Source organism: Palaemon carinicauda, chromosome 37, assembly GCF_036898095.1.
Source record: "Palaemon carinicauda isolate YSFRI2023 chromosome 37, ASM3689809v2, whole genome shotgun sequence".
Classification (NCBI taxonomy): Eukaryota; Metazoa; Arthropoda; class Malacostraca; order Decapoda; family Palaemonidae; genus Palaemon; species Palaemon carinicauda.
The window spans coordinates 9,498,758-9,521,632 of record NC_090761.1 but is presented as its reverse complement, the minus strand read 5'-3'; the positions used below and the strand labels follow the sequence as shown (position 1 = coordinate 9,521,632).

The window sequence follows — 22,875 nt, the reverse complement described above, 5'->3', positions numbered from 1 at the left end:
ATGGTTGATCAGGAACCGGGATGTGCCCTTTTGAAGGGCGAGCATCCACCGATGGAGATCGCGAACGATCTGCAGAAAGGTCCAGGACCGAAGTCAGAGGACTAGTAGCAGGTCCAGGCACTGAAGATGACTGCAGCGGAGGCTCCTCTGCAGGTGAAGGCTGCGACGACGAAGCAGAAGAGCCGAAGAGGCGCCTTTTCACCGATGGTGAAGGGAGACCTCTAAGGCATGGTGGAGGGCGAGCTTTTCGACGAAGGTGCCCTCTAAGGGCCGTTGGATCAGCAAGCTGACCGTACGCCGCTGCAGTCCTCCGAAGAGGAGTCTCTGTGAGTGAACTCCCCTAAGGGGGAGAAACACTCGCAGGAGAGACAGAATGTTAGACTTAGTTTCCCCTTCGAAGGATGTTCAGGAACGGGGGAAACTAAGCCAGCAGCAACAGCTGGAGAGTCTCGAGGAGCAGAGGAGTCAGACGAGATCATAGGCGACACCTCTGACACCACAACGTCAACAAGGGCCGGAGGACCTACCTATGACGGCGACCATGACTGCTGCACACTAGCACCCTTGCGGATGATCTGCAGCAATGCGTCCTTGGAGGGCGGACCCAAGACCTCAAGGACGACCAAACCTGTAATAAGGAAGTTAGTGACAAGGCCTCACCCAAGGGGAGAGGTGGGGCCGCTTTGCTAAGGGAAGCAACACCATTTCTCGAGGACCAGGGTTGGGCGACATTAGATTGGTCTACACTACTACTCGACGGTCTCTCGGAAGAGACCGAACGAGTAGGAGCTTCGGAGGAGGGTCGGGAGACGGAAGAGGAGGCCTTAGGTTTTCCTCCCTTCGAAGCAGAACTATACCGCTTAGACTTCTTCTTCGCCGTCGCCCAAACCTCTCTCACTGGGAGGAAGACTACTCCCTACACTCATTATACTTATCACTATCACACCATTGACCTCTGCAGGTGGGACAAAGGGTGTGGGGATCGGTCTCCACCGCCGACATAAAGGTTCCACAGGGCCGGCCGGTGAGTCCAGGGCAGGTGCGTATGGTTGCAGAAGTCAACTCACAAACACACTAGAAAAAGAAAAAGCAAAAACAGATTAATGGCAGTCCAAATAAAGGCAAAGGATGAAAAGCAGCAACATCCGTTCACCATCCAAGCCAAAAGTAAAGTGAACTAAATCACAGGTGTGTGAGTGGGAGCAATAGCAAGCTACCCCCCACTAACTAGCAGTGTTGGTAGTTAACCCTCGCTAAACTTTAATGGCTCGTCATTTCAGCTACGCCGAAAGTAATATTCCTGATAAATAGCGTTGTTTGTATTCCAGTTATGGAACAAATTATGTTTATAAAAAAATATATGGACCAAAATTTTGTACAGAGACTTGTGCTAAATAGTGTTATTAACAGGATTGACTACTACAACTCCATCTATTACAATTTACCAAAAGTGCAACTTAAGAAATTACAACACATAACACATAAACAGAGGAGCAAGACAGATAAAAGGTGTCCCACCTAGAGAAAGGATCAACCCTATACTAATTGATTTACACTGGCTGCCGATTAAAGCGAGAATTAAATTCAAAATATGTACTATAACCCACCAAGTTATCAGAACCGGTCATCCAAAATACTTAAGAGAATTGTTACATATTGCGCAGCCAACAACTCGTGTCGACACGAGAATAGTTACAGATGGCTTTAAACTATTGGAACCTAGATATATGTTTACTGCAGGCTCCAGAGCCTTTAAATATGCGGCCCCGAGACTATATAAGCTCCCACGAGACATCCGAATGATTGAAGACATTAAGTTCTTCAAGGGGAAACTGAAGACTTTCTTATTTCATCAGTCATTCAACAGTGACGATTTAACAATAAATGAACAATACGCGATATGAAACGTTAAATACTCTGAAAGAACAAGGTAAAACGACAGTGGAGGTCCTGTAGAGAGAGGGGTTCCCCTGCTGTATGGGACTGGAAAAGCACCCATCAAAGTGGAGTAAGTTTTTCTTCTGTTGGCATTTTGCTTTTTGTCAATGAATGGTAAGGAAAAATGCCTGATCATTCTATGTTTTTGGTTATGAATTATGGGTAAGGTAAAAATGCTGAAATATGATTGGTTGCTTTGTTTCAAGGTTACCCAATTAACAGCAAATTTTGGAATTCATTCGCACTTCTAAAAAGTGTGTGTCAGTTGACTACCATGGATTCCCTTGTTTAGACTGTAGGACAACGTCCAAAACAATGCTTGCAGCAATATTATCATCTCTGTATATATTTTCCTGTACATACTATTTATTCAGTCCAGCGCAGAATCATCCGCCCTTCATTTCTATATACATTTCATTATTATATGTCAAGCGTGGGCTTTCATATTTATTGTAATGTTAACGGTAGGAAACACAAATGCCCCGCATTTTTCCCCTGTTCGCGGTCGGTCAGTCACCTTGCTACACTGCTGTCCGCACAGGTCAATGTACTTCGCCCGTGTCAGAAATAAAGCATCACTTGTCTATGGTCTGTCATCTCGAACCCTCACAACTGGTGACCTGTAAGTTTACTTGTGAACGAAGGTGGTAGCTTATACACCCCCCCCCCCGGAACCCCCCCAAGCGGCGGCGCGAGCCCTAAACCACGCCCCCTTGGGCGGAGTTACCAGGGACGAGCGGGTTGACTCGGCAATGGAAGTCACATTTTTGAAGTTGTAATAGAACAAAAAATAACACAGAAGTGGTTGAGCTTACCTTGGTTGTGCAAGTTATGAAGGAATTACTGTGAATGTGCAAATTGTTGGACATAAAGGTCTTTTTACTAGTAAATTCAATCTTCTTGTGCTCTCTTGGTTGATATGAATATTGAAAGATTCCAGCTAGTTTGTTTTCTGTGGAATAATAGTGATTGTATGTGTGTGTTCTTGTATATAACCTACTCTGTTGAATTATGAAGTTGTTAGAATATTCCCTCCTAAGTACATGGTCTCCTTGGCTCACGGGGGAAGGGTTGGAGGGTGACCTAGACCTTGAGTCCGGAAGGTCTCACCTCCCACTCCAGAACCTTCGTTCACAAGTAAACTTACAGTTCTGGAGAGGGAGGTCTCAACCTTCCGGACTCACCAGTGGTAGCTAGGCAGATGCTTCAGGGAGCTTGAAGATGAAGTCCAGCGACCACAGCATCGAAAGCTCCCTGTAAGCCGAGGAGAGCATAGTAAGAGCTGAAGACAGAGTCGCTTCTCCAATTCATTCTGGACATGATTTCTTGTATAGATACTCCATTGTATAGCAGTCTTGATGAAGCTTGACCCCTTATAGAGTGGAAATTCATTGACTGTTTAGTTGCATTTGGGTCGGCTCTGAAAATGCACTCCCTAAAAAGTTGTCTCATTTTTTGTAAAGACATTATCTTGAAGTGTTCATCTAGCCATATGTGGTCTTTCCTGTCTATGTTTCTTTCCATACAGACTTTGTTTGTGTATTCCAAATAGAAGTTCAATTGTCTGACTGGACATATTTTTGGTCTGTTAGGAAGCTTCCTAAAGCTGATCTCTATTGGCGTGTAGTTGTTCTTTTGGTTTTTGGCCATGAACTTAGGGTGGTTCCGTAAGACAATGTGTTCTGGGGTGAAGGTGCTCCTGGAAATGCAGAGATTGTTAAATTGATTTGCTCTTAAAGGGCAAGCTAAGGCTACTAGGAACAAGGTTTTCTTTGTCAGTAGTAAGGTAGAGTTATCCCTCGTCGTGTTGAGAAACGAGATTACTTTGTCTAGATCCCAGCCAGGGAACTGGTGAGAATTTTTAGGCTTCCTTCTATTAACTCCCGATATCATTGCTTTGACATATTTGTCTTCTGCAAGACAGTAACCTGGGAAATAACCTGACAAGATAGGACCTAAAGCTGCTCTGTAGCTCTTCAGGGTATTGTAAGACAGTCCCTTGTCTATAAGGTGATTGAAAAATAAAATAATTGCTAGCAGGGGGAATTTGTTGTCTCTTCCATACTCCTTGTGAATGAAACTTTTAAAAATGTTATATAGGTTTTCATACTTGTGCAAGGAGCTGTCCCTCAAGCTGACACCAATTTTGGAGCAAACCTCAGAAGGAAAGACATTAGGGAGCTGATCCTTTAAATTTTGAAGGCGATCAAAGTTGATTGGAGCTTTGCTGAGGGTGAGATACAATCCTTGAGAACTATCTGGTAGTCTTCGATCTTCACAGTATATCGTTTGTGCTGCTTCGCGACTGACCTCACTAATGGAATCCATGGTTCCGTCCCCTGCGATATGGTGCAGAAAAGCATGTTATTATTGCATTCTTTATAGATTTTAAAAACTACTTTGTGAAGTAAGAATCCTGGTGGAAAGGCATAGAGAGGTGTTGATCCCTTCCAGCTAATCGTAAGTGCATTATTGCTGATGGCTTTTTGGTTTGGAAGAGATGAACAAAACTTTTTGCACTTGGTATTGAAGCCATTTGAGAACAGATCTATTTCCGGGGTGAAATTGAAGTCAGAGCAGATTAAGGAGAATAGACTGTCACTGAGGGAAGTTTCTGTGTGAATGGAACCCAGGTCCCTGGAAAGTGAGTCTGCGATGGTGTTACTTACTCCCCTGATCCATCTGGAATTTATCTGTATGTTGTGATCCTTCATGGTACTAAGTATTTTCCTGACCAGTTCATGAGCTAACTTGTTTCTGATACTACCCTGTTTCCTTAGCCAACAATTAGTAACCTTTGAATCAACATGTATTAAGACTACCTTGTTGTATAACCTTGTGGTGAAGTGTTCCAAAGAATAGAAGCAAGCTAATAACTCTCTTACATTGATGTGAAGGAAGGATTCTTCATTTGTCCAAGTTCCATTTATTGAGAGCATATTACCCGCTATTACTAATGCACCTCCCCAACCCTGGTTGGAAGCGTCAGTGAAAAGTTCTGCATCTATTTGTGGTTTTGGAATGTTAACCCCTCTGTACATTTGTCTCTGTTCCCATGGCTTTAGGTATTTTTTGAAGGTGTGGGGAATGATTTTGTAACCTGAATTAAAATAACTGTGGTATCTGTGGAGATATTTAAGATGGAATCTTCCCAAGCTTGTATAGGATGCACTGAAATTCAAAGCTCCGATTAACATTTGATAGGAATGCAGGTCAGATTTAACAGAGTTGGAGAAAGCTTTGGCCAATTCGACACACTTCTCTATGTTTTTCCCACTGGGATTCATAGTTTTCTTAATCATATTGTAATGCACTCCTAAAAATTCAATTCTTTGAGTCGGTTCAATTGTAGATTTTTTAAGTGAGATATTCCATCCTAAGTCTGACAAGATCTTAATGACTAGCTGAATGTGATTTTCACATTTTAAATAATCTTTTGCTAATATAAGAATGTCATCAAGATAATTGAATATTAAGATGTTATATGAAGTTCTAATATACTTGATCACCGTGTACATTATCTTTGAAAAAATATAAGGTGCTGTCTTTAGTCCAAAGGGTATCACAGTCCATTTGAACTTCTTTTTACCTAGTTTGAAGGTTAGAAATTTCTGGCTACTTGCATGTAATGGAATGTGCCAATAAGCATCTTTTAAATCTAGTTTGCAGGCCCAAGAGTTTAGATGTAGATAGGGAAATATAGTATTGGCCTTGAGTATGGTAAAAGAAGGTTTTTTAATCATGGTGTTGAGCACCTTCATGTCAAAGATTAGTCGTACTGTTCCATCTGGTTTTAATTTATAAAATATGTGGTTGGAGTAGTAAAAGTTCTGGGGATCTGCTCTATGACACCTAGTTTTAGCAGTCTGTCACATTCTCTTTCCAATATTTTACGCTTGTTAATTGAATAAAATCTATCTTTACCTGTTCTTTTTAATGACCTCTGGGCTTTTAGTTTATTATTAAATGGAATTCTCACCCCTTCATTGATAATTTTACAAGCAAAAGAGGCATTAGGAAGCTTTCTCCAACTATCAATATTGTTTAGTAATGACTTACCTATCCTATTCTCTGGGGGGCTCTGGGAGGAGTTATTCATTGGGTTTGAGGCCAAAGGCAAGGTCTCTTTACTTCTATCTTGATTAATAGCATTTGGCCCAATGTCATGATGGTCTGGTGCAGAGCAAAGCTCATTATTATCTGGTGCTGAGCAAAGCTCATTAACAACTGGTGCTGAGCAAAGCTCGTTATTAACTGGTGCTGAGCAAAGCTCATTAACTGGTGCTGAGCAAAGCTCATTATTAACTGGTGCAGAGTAAACATCGTTATCAACTGGTGCATAAAATACTGGTGCTGAAAAAATCTCTCTTTGAACTGGTGCGGAGCATGGCTCAATTTCTAGGGTCTTTCTTTTCTCTGGCTCCTGAACTACTAGCTTGTCCATTTTGTGACCTCCCCCCCCCCCTGTACCCACCTCGCCTATTACCTCTTCTAAGCGGCTGAGACTTGAATCTAAAGTTAGGGTTACCTTTAAGGAAACTGAACCTTCTTCCCTGAAATCTGCCCCCAAAGTTGAATTTCCTACCCCTGAAGTTTGCTGCCCCTCCTCTGAGGAGGGGACCCTTGTGAAAGCAGGCAATGGCTGATTTTTGGTCTTCAGTTAAATTCCAAACTTCTTTAATGTCTGCTTTGATTATAAGATCTCTTATCTCTTCCTTGAGGTATCTAGGAAGTGCTCTGCTTCTGAAATTTCTTATCAAATTTTGTATGAGGTCTATGCTCCTTCTTAGGGGACCAATAATAATCTTGGACAAAAAATCAATGTCATTTACTTTGGAGGGGTATACAATGTGTGCCAGTGCTGCATGCCCTTGAAAGGCAGAAATACTCATTTTAATATTTTCTATCTCATAAAAAAATTCTCTCTTGTAGCTGTCATCAAATACCTTACCTTCAGGCCAGAAACTCAACTTTGGAGTATTAATTAATTCAAAAAAGTCTGAGAACTCCTTATTTTGACTACTAACAAAGAATTTATCATGGTTATCACTATGGCCTTCACTGAAAGTTAATGCTACTAGTGAATTATTCAATTGAATTTTCCCTTCTCTATGAAAAGATGGTTCAGCTTTGAAATTGGTGGAAATATATGAAGGAATGGGTTTATGGAAGGTAAGAAGGTTGAAATCCTCGTAGTCACTTTCATCTCCATTATCATAAAAGGAAAAGAGGTCTAAATTTGCACTTTCAGGTAATTCAGGTGATCGTCTTGAGCGCTTAGTAGGAAGGCGAGCCTCATTCTTCTTAGCAGGTGAACCACTTCTGCCGAGATGAATGTTTTAATATCAGTGAATTATTTACCATAGATTAATTTAAATGTTTGTTCAACAGGTATAGTAAATATGGACAGCAGCGGACCTAGAAGGCTGAAGTCAGGCAATGGGGTTCACGACTCAAATAGCCCTCTTAGGTTAATTCAGTGCCATATTTAAGTGAATGATAAGTTTATATCTGTTATTATTAATAATCTAGACCTGCCTCATATGTAACCCTTATCAGATCGCCCCCCAGGGCCTAGGCTAGTGTCGATAGGTTTAAAGCGAGAAATGTAAACTCGAACTTACCTGTGGTCTAGAATACTGCCTATTAAGCTGCGTGCTTTTGATGTGTCAGGCAAGCAATTTGTTTTGTATACCTAGTTATAATTTTGTTATATATATAAATTGGAGTATTTAGTTTGTTTACTCCAATTATTCGTGTTGTAATCATGCACATGCTTTGCTTAAGCTACTTACGCTATGTTCGGAAATGCCTGCTCTAAGTATTCAAATCATAACAAACTTACGTATGGGGGCCGCCATTTGCATTTGTGACGTCATGAGTCTAAATCAGGTGCTTTCCATATGACGTTTTTGTTGTAAACAGAATTTAAAACCTTACCTTTTCTGAATAATTTTCATGAGAGTTTGATTCTGTTGGAGTAACATATTTACAATATCAGAATTAGATGGCATATCACTTCCTGCAGTCGATTGTGTTCGTTTTTCGTTACTGATTACGTTCTCCTCTTCGCTGAAGTCTTCACTAAGCCGATGCACCTCCACGGAGGTAAGAATTTGCCTAGCCATAATTAAGCCGTGGGCTGAGATATTACTCTGGTTGCTGAGTGCAGAATAATGAAAACCAGCAAATATATGTTGGGAGCAGAGGGAGGGAAAAGAGGAGAACGTTCTGTGCCGAAGTCAACTTCAGAAATGTGACTTCCATTGCCGAGTCAACCCGCTCGTCCCTGGTAACTCCGCCCAAGGGGGCGTGGTTTAGGGCTCGCGCCGCCGCTTGGGGGGGTTCCGGGGGGGTTCCGGCGGGGGGGGGGGTGTATAAGCTACCACTGGTGAGTCTGGAAGGTTGAGACCTCCCTCTCCAGAACCAGGAGTTTCCCTTAACAGACTTACAACGGCAATTTCAAAAAGAAAAAAAAAAAGAAAATAAATGAAAATTTGTTTGGGCTTGCGACTCCATTCATCTCAACGCTGTTAACAGAATAATTACGGTGCAAGTTCTTTTGCGTTTTGACATTTTGCGTTTTTGCAATTTGGCATCGGACTAAACGGACTTACAACGGCGATTTTGACAGAAATCGTTTGGGCTCGCAACTTCACATACCCCAAAGCCACTAACGGACTAATTACGGCGCAAATCAGTTTGCGTTTTTGGGTTTCCAAAAGCAGTTTTGCCATGGCAATTAACGAATACTCGATACTTGGAATTCCTACTCCGTTAGCGACTTAATACCATTCACTACCAAGTTTCGGAGAGTGGGGTCAGATGACAGAATCAGAAGTCGACAGTACCTCGCCCCTTGCAATCGAAGGGCACGGCGGGATAATAACACAAACGGCCACATAAATGTCGATGGGACATAAATTGCTACTGCCTTCCTTCACACCGGACGCATCAACGGTATGGTTCCAGCGTGCCGAGTCCCACTTCACACTGGCAAACATTATCAATGAGATAAAAAAAGCAGATATGGTGATGCTAATGTTGACACCAGACGCTTTTAAAAGGATTTCCTTCTGGCTGAAATAGAGGCAGGGATCCATGAGGTACTGCGACCTAAAAACGAAACTGACGGAGATCTACGACCTCCTGGTACCCCTGGGGGCCCAGCGCGCCCTCGACCTGATGACGACGCCCCTCAGCAACACCTGTCCCTCGGCAGCCTGGGACGAACTGGACCTCCTCCAGCTGAACACGCTCAACAGCGATTAGCGGCCCAGGGAGATGAGCCTGTCAAGGGAGATCTTTCTCCGGACCTGGACACGCCATCATTGGTTGAGAAGGCCAAGAAACTTCACCTGCACGAGGTGGGGGTCAACGCAGTCCACAGCGGGAGATTCCAGAACTCCCGCTCTTGTCCCCCACCACATCGACAGCACCAGCAATGCCAGCAGCCTCTACAGCAGGAGAAACTGCACCAACGGGAAGTCAACTACCACAAGGGTCCTGACTTTCCCAGATGGTGCTATTTCCACCGAGTATGGGGGAAAGAGGCACGGAAGTGCGTCGAGCCATGCGCCCATCCAAAAAAGACTAGGTGGGCAACCGCATCTGCAAGCAACCGTGGAGCAGGAGAGGCCCGATCACACAGGCTTCTACATCCTGGACGTCAATTCAGGAAAAAGGTTCCTGGTGGATACCGGCGCTACAGTGTCGACTTTCCCGCCCTCGAAGGATGACAACAGCCTCCCATCAGACGACAGGGCCGCCCTTATCCCCGCAAACGGCAGCCCCATCACCTGTTACGGGACGAGGACACTGAAGATATCCATCATGGGCCGGGATTACGACTGGCCTTTCCTGATCACAGACGTCAAGGTGCCCCTCCTGGGAGCCGATTTTCTTGCTCACCACGGACTGCTGGTAGATTAGCGTCACAAACAAGTAGTCGACCATGATTCATACCGGTCCCACCACCTCTCCAGCGGGCCCAGCCTTCCCAGGGTGTGTTCAGTCATGCCCAACGAATATAGCCACCTGCTGCAGGAATTCCCAGAAATCTTCAAACTCGAGCTTCGCCAACTGGAAGGGGTCCCCGCCAAGCATAGGATATTTAACCATCTCAACAACGGGCCCCCCAACCAATTGCAGGTTTAGACGCCTCCAACCGCAGAAGCTAAAAGACACCAAGCGCGCCTTCCAAGAGATGGAGCGCATGGGAATTTGCAAGAAGGTGTCCAGCCCATGGGCTTCTCCACTGCACATGGTCAAGAAACCCGACGGGAGTTGGAGGCCTTGCGGTGATTATAGATGCTTAAATCTGGTCACGACCCGACCACTACCCTTGCCCAATATGCAGGATCTCACCGGGGCCCTCCACGGGGCCACTATTTTTTCTAAAATGGATCTCCTGAAGTCTTATTTTCAGGTTACCGTGCATCCCGAAGACGGCCATCATCACCCCATTCGGGTCCTACGTTTCTTCCTATTCAACGTCCGGCCTGAGAAACGAAGGAGCGACCTTCCAGCGTGTAATGGACAGCATTCCAGGGGACCTTCCCTTCTGCGCTGTCTACATCAACGACATCCCCGAGTTCTCCAAAACACGGGAGGACCACCTGGGGCACGTGAGGACGGTTCTGAAGCGATTGCAGGAGAATGGTCTTGTGATACGCTTCGACAAGTGCACATTCGGGGCGGAGAAGGTGGAGTTCCTGGGACACGAACTCTCAAAAAGGGGCGTGCGCCTCATGATATTGAAGGTGGAGGCCGTAAACAAGTTCCCGGCACCGACCTCCGTGAAGTCCCTTGTCCCTTCAAGAGTTCATTGGCATGGCTAACTACTACTGGAGGTTCCTGCCCAACAGCGTGATGACGCCCCTCCTCAACGTCCTGAAGGGGAAACCGAAGAAACTACCGTGGGGTCCTCCTCAACAAAAAGCATTCAAGCAGACAAAGACCGCCCTCCCCAGGCCACAACCCTGGCCTACCAGGACCCCTGGGCACCGGACGCCAGTAACGTCACATGCGGCGCCGTCCTGGAACAGTTGGTTAACAATGAGCCCCAAACCCCTCGCCTTCTTTAGCAGGACGTTGAAACCACCTGAGACACGATACAGCACCTTCAACCGCGAGCTGCTGGCAGTATCCGCCGCCGTCAGGCATTTCAAGTACCTGCTGGAGGGAATCTCATTCGCAATTCAGACGGAGCACCAGCCTCTGGTCCACGCTTTCACCAAGCCTGGGGATGCATGGTCCGCCCGACAGCAACGACATCTGGCGGCCATCTCCAAGTTCGGCTGTACCATCAGCTATGTCCCAGGAAAAAAGAACCCGGAGGCCAATGCCCTCTCGAGGATCTGCATCAACTCTGAGGACATCGCCCCTCAACCTCCCTTCAGTGGGAAGACGTCAAGTTACATCCTAACGGTCTCACCCTGCTCTGCGATACCAGCACAGGTCGTCCTCGACCTTTTATCCAACCATCGAGGCAATGGCTGGTATTCGACGTCATACACGGCCTCTCCCACCCCTCATCAAGGACCACCACCAATATGATGACTGACAAGTTCGTGTGGCCGGGAATAAGGAAGGACTTACGCGAGTGGGCGCGTGCATGCACAGCGTGTCAGACCAGCAAGGTTGGCCGCCACACTGAGTCAGGAGTCGGCAATTTCCCACAACATAAGCGACGTTTCGGACACATCCACGTCGACGTTGTGGGGCCCTTACCACCCTCAGGCAACGCAAGATACCTCCGCACAATCATCAATCAATCAACAAGGTGGCTGGAAGCAACACCCATGACCGAAGCATCAACGGAAGCCTCTGCCCAGGCCCTTCTCTCAAGCTGGGTCAGCCGTTTCGCGGTCCCAGACGACATGACAACTGACAGGGGGCCCACCTTCACCTCAGACCTGTGGACATCCCTCGCCCGCCTGATGGGGACCAACCTGCACAGCATGCCTGCCTACAACCCTGAAGCCAACGGCATGGTCGAAAGGAGCCATCGGTACCTGAAGGCGGCCCTAATGGCCTGATGCAAGGACGAGCATTGGGTCAAGAAACTCCCCTGGGTCCTCATTGGCCATCGAACGGCTCCAAAAGCAAATGTCGATGCATCTTCAGCAGAAAAAGTCCATGGGGAGACGCTCGTGGTCCCTGGAAAGTTTTTCCCTACCAATCCAGACACCGAAGACGTCAGCTTCGCCCGGCTGCTGGAAAGGGCAGGAAAATTCACGTCGTGTCACAAAACTTACACGGACAGGACGAAACGTTTCAAGCTGGCCTCGCTGGACACCTGCCCTTACATCTTTGTCAGACAAGATGGTCACCGGCCCCCACTCTCCCATCCGTACATGGGGCCGTATTGTGTGCTGGAGAGGACAAATAAGGCATTCAAGATCATGGTCCAGGGAGCAGAAGACTGGTTGACCGTGGACAGATTAAAGCCTGCTCACACAGAAGACGAGGACAACATACCCGAGCAGCAAGGGCAGCGCCCACGAGTGCCTCACCAGAATAAAACAGAAGACACAAGAAGGCCGCCCACACATGGTCCAAGGAAACCGCAACCAGCAGTTGAACCCCCCAGGTTGCAACACCAGGGCGGCATCCTGCAACCGCCTGATGCACAAGGCGGAGATAATGACCCTCCAGCGCTAGTGTCCCGATAAAGGGGATGCCTGCAACCCCCGTCTCGATACAGAGACTAAAAGCGCATATGTTTATTATGTATCTCTTTCATACAATCATTAAAATGTCCCCCTTTTAATAATTGTCTTGGGGGGGGAGTAGCTGTAAGGACAACGTCCTACAACGCTTGCAGCAATATTATCATCTTTGTATATATTTTTCTGTATATATTATTTATTCAGTCCGGCGCAGAATCATCTGCCCTTTATTTCTATATACATTTCATTATTATATGTCAAGCGTGGGCTTTCACATTTATTGTAAGAAAACACAAATGACCCGCATTTTTCACCTGTTCGCAGTCGGTCAGTCACCTCGCTACACTGCCGTCCGCACAGGTCAATGTACTTTGCCTGTGTCAGAAATAAAGCATCGCTCGTCTATGGTCTGTTTCTCATATTTTGAGGTTATTGGAAATTTTCATGAATATTACAATGGATCCTAACCTTCCATGTCTGCAACTTTTGATTCTATTTAACATGTTAATTACGTCTGGCCACTCGGCTCTCTCTCCCCTGTCCAGCAGTACCTTTACTCAAGCATCTCGCCAGTGTCTGTTGGACTTTTACCGAGAGAAGACCTGTGTAACATTGTTAGAGTGTCATGTTACACATTGATTCCGAATCACGGAACACTAATATTTTGTTACACCAATGCACCATGCATTGGTTGGTTTACATATGTACCAGTTCCCTATGCATGAGAAAACTATCAAAAATTTTCTTTTTTCTTTTTTTTTCAATAGAAATAAAACATTAATATAATGTAATTTCTAATCAATAAGTAGTGATCTTTTGCATCATTTTTCTTCTGTTATGAAAGCAAAGTTTTTATTTGCACAGAAACAAACAGTTTGTGTGTTTGTGTTGATAAAAATTTTGGTACACTTGTCGCACATTAAACGTGTTTGTAAAAGTTTAAGGAACGAGGTATTCGGGCCACAGAAGTACCGATAGGCAACATTGAAACATCTGCATGTTATATTATTTTTTATTGTTATGAAAGAAAATTTTTTATTCATTAGCAACTTATAGTTAATTGTTCATTATTTAGTATGAGGGACATTTTCCTCTACAGTTGATTACTGTTAAAAAATAACAAATTTGTAAGTAATTTGTATTTTTCCTAGTATACAAACCTGGAGCTATTTATAGGGTATACTTTCGGCGCAGCTGAAAGACGAGCCATGATAATTTTAGTGATAGATAACTACCCCATCCGCTAGTTAGCGGGTAGGGTAGACTGGCTACCCCACTCAATCACACCTCTCAGCTGAGTAACCACTTTTCTTTATGGCAGGACTTCTCGGGGGACAGCGTGGCAGGCCAATTTGTATAAACAGCTCCAGGTTTGTATACTAGGAAAAATACAAATTACTTAAAAATTTGTTATTTGTTCTGACGTAGATACAAACCCTCCGCTATTTATAGGGGGACATACTCTTAGGAGGGAGGAAGTCCTCACCAACTGGCCTTGGTCATGACCCGGGGTCCTCTCTATTTCGATCTGTGATCGATAGTAGAATTGACCCTAACCTCGCTAAAATCATGTGCCGATATGAGGTAATGCACTGATAGCGGCCTGCAGAAGCTTGTGTGTGAGTGGAACTAACAGTGTGGCTTGTCTTTAACATAGGAACTCGAGTACAAAACCTATTGTTCCTAAAGACTTACCCAATACCCTCCCTTTAAAAGGTATTGGGGACGTAACAAAGTATTCTTCTATAATGTACTTAGGAGGCACAAGGGAAATGGGTCTTACCAGCAGCGAGGTAAGGTCAGCTGTGCTGAGGCTTGCGGAGCTGTTTTCCCCAGAGGGGAGAAGGTGAAAAGAAGAAAGGAGCTAGGCATTCTTACTCATTTACCTCAGACTAATCCGGGTAGCCTCAGTCTTCAACCCTCTGCTACTTGTCCATCAAGGAGCCTGAGGTGTTTAAACCATTTGTTGTGCGACCACCACAGAACCAATGGAAAAGGTCTCCATTTTCTTGTGGGTTACGTCTTTGCAGGTAGTGGGCCGTGAAGGTCGATTGACGCTTCCACATGCCCACTTGAAGTATCTGTACCACAAAGTAGTTTCTTGAACGCCAGGGACGTAGCAACGCCACTGACGTTACGAGCTCTGGGTCTTAGGATGGAGGAGAGTCTAGATTGAGAGTAACCTCAATTGCCTTCCGACCCCAGAGGGGAAGGAAATCCTTGAGGTCCTCCTCTTGACCTTCCCCGTGCTGGTCAACAGTGCCGACCCATGGGGGCGAGCTGATATCGTTCTTTTAAGGTAACCCCATAGACTCTTCACTGGGTAAAACCCCAGTTGATGAGTTTTTGGTTACCGAACGAAGATTCTTTATTCGAAATGGGCTGCACCTAAAGTACAGCACACTCGGATTTGAGTCTTGGCAATCCACTCAGGGACGCCGCTGAGGATTACTTCTCCCCGTCTCCTAGGGTAGGAGACATCAGAAGATGGATCATACAACACACTAACTCAAAGCCCAAATGAGTAGAAAGGCCGTCTTCCCTGTAAAGAAGCGATCTGCTGCTGGGCATACGGTTCGTAGAGAGGGGCCTTCAGAGACTGAAGGACCCGAACTGCGTTCCCAGGAGGAGGTTGAGATCCGACGGGGGACAAGTTATCTCACACTTGTATAACTAAAGGCATCGATGGGAGAGAATCCCCTTCCACGACATCAGTCACAAAGGACCGAACACTTCGCCTAGAAGACCGACGCTGAAAAGTGTCTGAGGTGCCTAGACATCTTTTCCGTAACTTGTTGCGAAAGGCCTCTCTGAGAGGGGTAGAGTAGGATCGTCCCAGGCGAGTAGTCGAAGCAAAGCTACGGCTTAGGAAAGTGTTAGCATGTGGCTGTTTGGAAGATTGTGCCCTGGAGGAAGATCCCTCGGAACTCTGTCAGGAGCTGTAGAAGGTCCGGGAACCATTCTGCAGGTTGCCATAGCGAAGCCATTGGAGCTCCGTCAGGGGCTGCAGAAGGTCTGGGAACCATTCTGTGGGATGCCATAGCAAAGCTATTGATAAGATCTTGCTTATCCTGACTTGGCTGAGGACTTTTTCACCAGACCGAATGGGGGGGGAAAAAAACAAGGCACACCTCTAGGCCACCCCACCGATCTTGGAATACATCTTGTTTGAGGGCCTGGTGTTCCGGGACTGGGGAACGGTCGAGTGGGAGCCTGAAGATCAGGGCCGCTGCGAGCATAACCACAGTCGGGGACCTCACAAAGTTAAGACTTTGTGGGATACAAGATGATTCCAAGACACTAGGAGCCCAATATCTGGGTGGTTTTAAAGCACATCCCTGTACCAGGAATGACGCAAGCAGATGGTGGCAACTAGTTGTCCTCTGTCCATCTGAGGCTTCTACTGCTAGATGGTTCTCTAAGAGAGGTGAATGCTGTCACCTTTCTGAATCGGGCAAACAGACAAGGCTGGAATGGTGCAGCATATGCCCCCCTCCCCTCTCTTTTGATGCATTTAAGAGAGCATCAGATCCAGAGCGAAGACGAGAAGACAGGCCTCTTTGCAGAAGCTCATCCGCAGACTGTCCAGCGGTGAGGTGGGGGGGGGGAGTACATAGCAATAAACACATCTCGGGATGATGTCGAGATGTGTAACTAATTGCACATTCTTGCAACAAAGGGGAACAGCCTGTTCTCCCTCCAACTGCCACTAAACCAGTGTGGTTGGCCGAATAAGACCGATATCAACCAGAAAACCAGTTAATCAGTACAGCTTATGTTATAATAGCGAATCTCCATAGAGATCGTTTTCCGGACAAGAGACTGTACGGTAATCACCGAACGCATCCAACCAAACTCAAGAGGGGATTGAGACGTATCATCAATCTATTGTTGGGTGGGTAAAGAGCATAAGTCTACTACGGAGTAGTAACACCGAACCGTGGGCATGACAAGCATACATGCGTAGTTCGACATAAAAGTCGTGTCCGGAACTCAGTTGGAGAGCGTTGAAAACCTTCGTAAAGGAGGTTTCTCCTTCTTGGGACAAAAAACGTACGTACTTCTCCGTCTCCGATCGGTAACCTAGCATTTATATTAAATGTTCCCCACTAGGGAGCAGATATGCTTATGAGAAGTTTCCAGCCAAAGCCTTTGTAGGAGATTAAGACTTCCGATCGGAGGAAAGGAAAAAATGCCTATAAGGAGGCAGAACGTAAATGCCGTATGTCTGGTTACAGGAAAGTAGCCATGTAATGTACTGAATAACCTGGTTTCAGTAAGGGATATAAATATACAACAATATTGGCAGAAAGATCGCTTGTACGCATATATGTACTTGTCCATGCGTATTCTCTGCCTCCAGGAAAAGTTTGCAACGAATCCAGTTGCGGGAATAATGTATGCGCGACGAATCGCAACATTATTGCTAAAAGAATTTTGATCGTTGACTAGCTGTAATATTTTCTTGAATGAGAGAGAACATGTTCTCAAACAAAATACTGTATACAGGTATAGAGGCGATCATTTCCCCTTTGCTTTACCCCTCCTCTTTATGTGAGGGGCTAGCCAGTGTTCATTACACAGAAACGGATGTCTGGTTACCTGTGGGCGGAGTTTGAAACGTTCGCGAAAGTAATGAAAAGTTGCCCACGCTGTTGCTATCGTTCTTTTAACGTCAGCTAACAACGTTTCTTTGGGACTAATTGTTTGAAACAATAACCCTGTAAGGATAGAATAAAATGTCTCGGAAGCCTATCGTGTAAAGGGCAAGTCGTTATACCCATGATACAATGATGGGGAAGGCTGTCTCCATCAAACGGTAGAACCAAGTTTAAGAAAATAACCTCGCAGTTTTGTCTTGGCTAGAGCGCATGCTCCGGGACAGCCTACGGCCTTCATGAAGTTTTAACAACACCCATTGAAGTTCTGTAAAAACTTCTCGGAAACGAGTCTCCCGAAAAGGGTGGTCTCGTATGTGGGAGTTTGCTTCAAGAATGCCAGACATAATTGCCATCGACAGTTTACCCGAAAGGGTTGCCATCGAATGCTTCCTCTCTAGTGAGAAAACTAGTCTAAATCAGGCAAGGCCTGCCAGGGGAAATGAACTGGAATGTAAAGAATTTTTTAATTCTTCGCTCATTTCCGTCTGCTAACCAAACCACTCGAAGTGGGAAGGTGGAGGAAAGATGCTGGTGGTTCATTCGAAAACGAAAGGATCGGTGCTGGCGAAACCAGACAAGCTGATATAGTAATCAGCTGGGAATGTAGGGTGACGTATCAAGTCACACCTTTGGAAGACCCATCCCGTAGGGGGGAGAGGTCGACCATAGAGTTTTCAGAAAAACTCTGGATCGCGAAAACCGAGAAATTCGGATGAGAACCTAGGGGTTCAGAATCTATTTGTGAATTCCTTTCTTACGACCTTAAGGAAAGTTGTGCCGAGAACCTGCAGGAACTCTGTCGCTGATTCCTGATGGAATTTTCAGGAATCGTGTTACGTGACCAGGACCCAAAGGAACTGTGTCATAGTTACCTGTAGAGATTCGTAAACCCTTAGGCAGCAGGCATCCCTCTGTCATCAGAGTAAAATTCTTGATGACGATGGGCACGCGCAAACAATTCACGGGACGAGAGTCCGTAAAACTCTGTCATAAGAGTTGATCGCGCACTTCAACTGATTGCATGCGCCTAGTTGTTCGTGCGTGCCAAGTTGGTCGTGCGTGCGCGCTAATCCGATCATGCACGCCAACTTGGTCGTGCGCGCCACATCGGTTGTGAGCGCCAATTTGGTACTGCGTGCCACATCGGTTGTGAGCGCCAATTTGGTCCTGCGCGCCAAATTGGACGTGCGCCACATCGGCCGTGTGCGCCAATTTGGTCGTGCATGCCAATCCGGTCGTGTGCGCCAATTTGGTCGTGCACGCCAAATTGGTCGTGCGCGCCACATCAGCCGTCCGCACCAGTTTGGTCGTGCATGCCAAACCGGTCATGCGCGCCCGATCGTCCATGCTCGCAAAAGGTTGGTCGTGGAGCTCTCAGTGTGGTGAGAGTACTCACTACTACGTTAACGATAGCCTGTGGTGTGTGAGCGCGAACGGTCAACACAGCGAGAGCCCGCAAACTCTGTCATATAATTATGGCTATGATCACGAGAACCCAAAGGTTCAGTGTGAACTATGTTGTGAGACCCCGAAGGGTCAGCGCAAACGAGAAACGGAAGTTTCTCTGTCACGAGACCCGGAAGGATCAGCGTGATTAAGGGCACGAGAGACCATAGGCCTAACGTAGCCTGTGTTGCGAGACCCCGAAGGATAAGCGCAACGAGAAACCGAAGTTTCCCTGTCACTAAACACCGAAGTGTCGGAGTGACTAAAGTTACAAGAGCCCAAGGGTTCAATGTAACTAATGTTACGAGACCCAGAAGGGTCAGCGTAACGAGAAACCGAAGTTTCCTTGTCACAAAACACTGAAAAGTCAGTGACTAAAGTTACGAGAGCCCAAGGATTCAGCATAACTAATGTTACGAGACCCCAAAGGTTCAGCGTAACAGGAAACCGAAGTTTCCCTGTCACAAAACACCAAAGTGTCCGAGTGACTAAAGTTACGAGAGCCCAAGGGGTCAGAGTAACTAATGTTACGAGACCCCGAAGGGTCAGCGTAACGAGAAACCGAAGTTTCCCTGTCACAAAACACCGAAGTGTCTGGGTGACTGAAGTTACGAGAGCCCAACGGTTCTGCATAACTAATGTTACGAGACCCCTAAGGATCAGCGTAATGAAGAACCGAGGTTCCTCTGTCACGAGACCCGGAAAGGTCAGCGTGATTGATGGCGCAAGTTCCCAAAGGCTCAACGTTACCATCGTTACGAGAGCCCAAAGGTTCAGCGTAACTGAAACCCGAAGGTTCCAAGCGGAGTATCCGCTCCTGAAGGACTCATACTGTCATGAGAACCTGCAGGATCCACATGATGAGAGCCCGAAGGCTCAACAATCACGCCAGCCCAAAAGGTGATCATAACGAGACCCCGAAGGATCAAGGAGGACCAGCGGGTTCAAAGATAACACCTCCGCATAAGAGGTTTGTTCTCCCGAAAGAGAATGTCGCTCAAGATAAGGCTCTCGCTTCGTCCCTGAAGGAGAACCATAAGCGCAACGGGGGACCGCCGATGCCCAAAGGCGGTCTTCTCTCGAGAACGAGAGACTCGTTCCCCCAAAGGAATAACCTGCTTCGGAGAAAGCTCTGCCACCGCCCCTGGTGGATCAGCAAACTCCTACAAGTTATTTCTCGCGAGCGAGAGGGAAGTTCTCCCGAAGGAGATCGCCTAAGACAAGCTTTCTCCCAGCTCTATGGGAATAAAGCGTAGACGTAAAATATCTCTCTCGCGAACGAGAGAAAAGTCCTCCCGAAGGAGGACATAGCCAAATACAAGCTTTCTCCCAGCTCTATGGGAAAAAAGCGTAGGCTTAACAATATCTCTCGCGAACGAGAGTGAAGTCCTCCCAAAGAAGGACATCGCCTAAGACAAGTTAAAATGGGAAAAAAGCGTAGGCATAAGAAACTCTCTCACGCGAACGAGAGAGAAGTCCTCCCGCAAGAGGACATAGCCTAAGTAAAGCTTTCTCCCAGCTCTATGGGAAAAAAGCATAGGCATAAAAAAAAATCACACACTCTCTTTCTCTCTCTCGAGGGAGGAGGAGGAGGAGGAGGAACATCAAGTTGAAGGTTGACAGCGAATGCTACTTCGTAACGAGGGCAGCTCACGAGCTACCACATGGAGCGCAGGATAACGAACAGGGCGGGCGTAGCACTCGGCCTTGTGTTCTACGTCGCTGCTACCTGTGAAAAAAGAAGTTGTGATCAATTACAATTCATGCTCTGTTGCACAAAATACACTATTTGGGGAATAAGTCACCTTCCTTGTAAGATAATTCCTCGAAAGGGAGCTGAACTGTTATACACTTTAATTCAGTAATGAAACAAACACACAGCAGTGTTGAGAACCTGCCGACCATCAGTCGCAGGGTAGGGCGGCAATGACAACTCCCTTACGGCGGAGGCAGTCGGATACGTTGTCAACAGTAATTAAAGTTACAAGTATCTAACAATGTATATTTCCATTTATACATATATAAACTCATATATATGTAAGATAAATGAAAACACAAGAGAAACAAAAAAAAATAAAACAGAAATACTATCAAGGCAAGTCTTTGCGGGAGAGAAGGGCAGCATGTCCGTCCTCTACCGAGCCATAAAGTAAAGTGGTTACTCAGCCGAGAGATATGAGTTAGCGGGGTAGCCAGTCTACCCCACCCCCCACCCGCTAACTAGCGGATGGGGTAGTTATCCCTCACTAAAATAATCATGGCTCGTCTTTCAGCTGCGCCGAAAGTATACCCTATAAATAGCGGAGGGTTTGTATCTACGTCGGAACAAATGCATTGCTTATATATGGGGAGGTAAAATGTAAATAAAATTTATATATATTTTTGATGCCCGTATTTTCCTATTTACATGTAAACTTATTACCTTATCATTTTGAACTTATTACCTCGTACCATTGCAACACATCTGCGGTCATAATGAAGAGAAATTTACACAAAAACTGTTAAAATACTCATGTTTGTGAAAGTTTTTCAAAAGGGCTATTCAGGCCACATATGTACTGTACCAATACCCATCAAATGAAACATCTGCTTGGTAGGCCTACATTGGTGTTTCAATATGTGGTTAACGTGTTAAGGTACGCGAAGTGGCAAACTAAAAGATGTATATTGACTTGTAAAGTTTTCTACCCTACTAAGTGAGGTAAGGGGACAGAGGAGCTAAGAAAGCGAACTCAACCCCTATGCTAGGCTAGGGAGTTGTGTTTATATGTTATACGTTTTCTCTGGGGTTAGGTTAGGTGGGTGTGTTTAGGTTAGACAGCTTCTCTTATTTTACATGTTTTCTACAAGGTTAGATTAGGTGGTGTGGTTTAGTTAGTTTCTGCTATTTTATACATTTTCCCTTAGGTTAGGGGGTTGTGTTAAAGTTAGACAGCTTTTCTTATTTTATACGTTTTCTCCTAGGTTAGGTTAGCTAGGTGTGTTTAGGTTAGATAGCTTCTATTATTTTACAATTTTTCTGTATTTTCTCACTCAAAATCTAAGCTTTCCCATGGACGGTTTAGTATGTGGCCTACCTTTAGAATATGGCCTACGAAATTCTATCTGTTTGTGGCGTGGCCTAACTCTTAAGTTAACCTAACCTAACCTAACAAGCCAGGTAGGCCACATACTAAACCAGAATAAAATAGGTAGGCCACATGCTAAACCAGAATAAAAAAGGTAAGACACGTACTAAACCGGCACCGCTTTCCCAATGTAGAACCCCATTCTTGTAGTTATCAACAGTTATCTCTAAATCTGATTATTTGCGGAAGAAATAAGGGTCAAATTCATTAAAACGTACATTATCTAAGATAGAATATGCATTTTCACATGGAATATCAGAGTTTGAATGAAACTTTAATTTTACCGAAAATCGATTAGAAAAGTAATCTTTTAACACCATTCCAGCCAACTGCACACACCTTATTTCATTGTTTATCCAAACAGTAATAGTGTTAATATATAATAAATCAACATCCATTCATTATCAATATGAAAAGGTAATTACTCGGAGGGTTTTAAGACATTTAATAATTAAAAGGGCAAAAATCCAGATTATAAGAAGCATCTTTCCACTACTTAGCCTTAATGAACTCTTAGGCTACTCTTCGTCCAAGTAAATAAGGTGAATTACTTACTGAAAAACTGTTTCTTGACCACAGCCCTTTTATAACTTGGCAGCAATCAGGTAAGGGAAGAATTAAAAATTGTAGCTAGTGTCAGTGGACTCAACCAAATCGATTTATTCAACAGAATCAACAATCAGTCTGATAAACACCTAAGTGTAACTAAAGGTGAAACGAAACTCCATTCTCAGATAAACACTAATCAGACACTATGCACTCTAATGTAGATGGAAATCCACGAATCTTTAATATGTTTACAATTATATAAAAGTTTGTGGTAAAAAATAATAAGCACTGTAAAATGTGTTTTGAGGCGTGTTGAAAAGAATAAACAACTTGCAAACATAATATACGCAAGGCTACCTATAAAATTGAAAAATTACATTATCAAAACACTATCATCACCCTCTTATTGGGGAAATCTAAGAAATAATGTATTAAATTACTTAGATAACTATGACCAAAGTCATAATCAATATATCTGAG

The 22,875-nt window shown here is 45.1% G+C and overlaps 1 protein-coding gene across 2 annotated transcripts in view; it reads right to left on the bottom strand.

Moving 5' to 3' along the window:
* Wdr37 (WD repeat domain 37) overlaps positions 1-22,567 on the bottom strand; it is a 660,332-nt gene extending 637,765 nt beyond the window's left edge. For both annotated transcript variants that reach the window (XM_068360758.1, XM_068360757.1), the window contains exon 1: positions 22,402-22,567. The gene's annotated coding sequence lies outside the window, so the exon portion shown is untranslated. The remainder of the gene's footprint in view (positions 1-22,401) is intronic.
* Between the last annotated feature and the right edge of the window lie 308 nt (positions 22,568-22,875).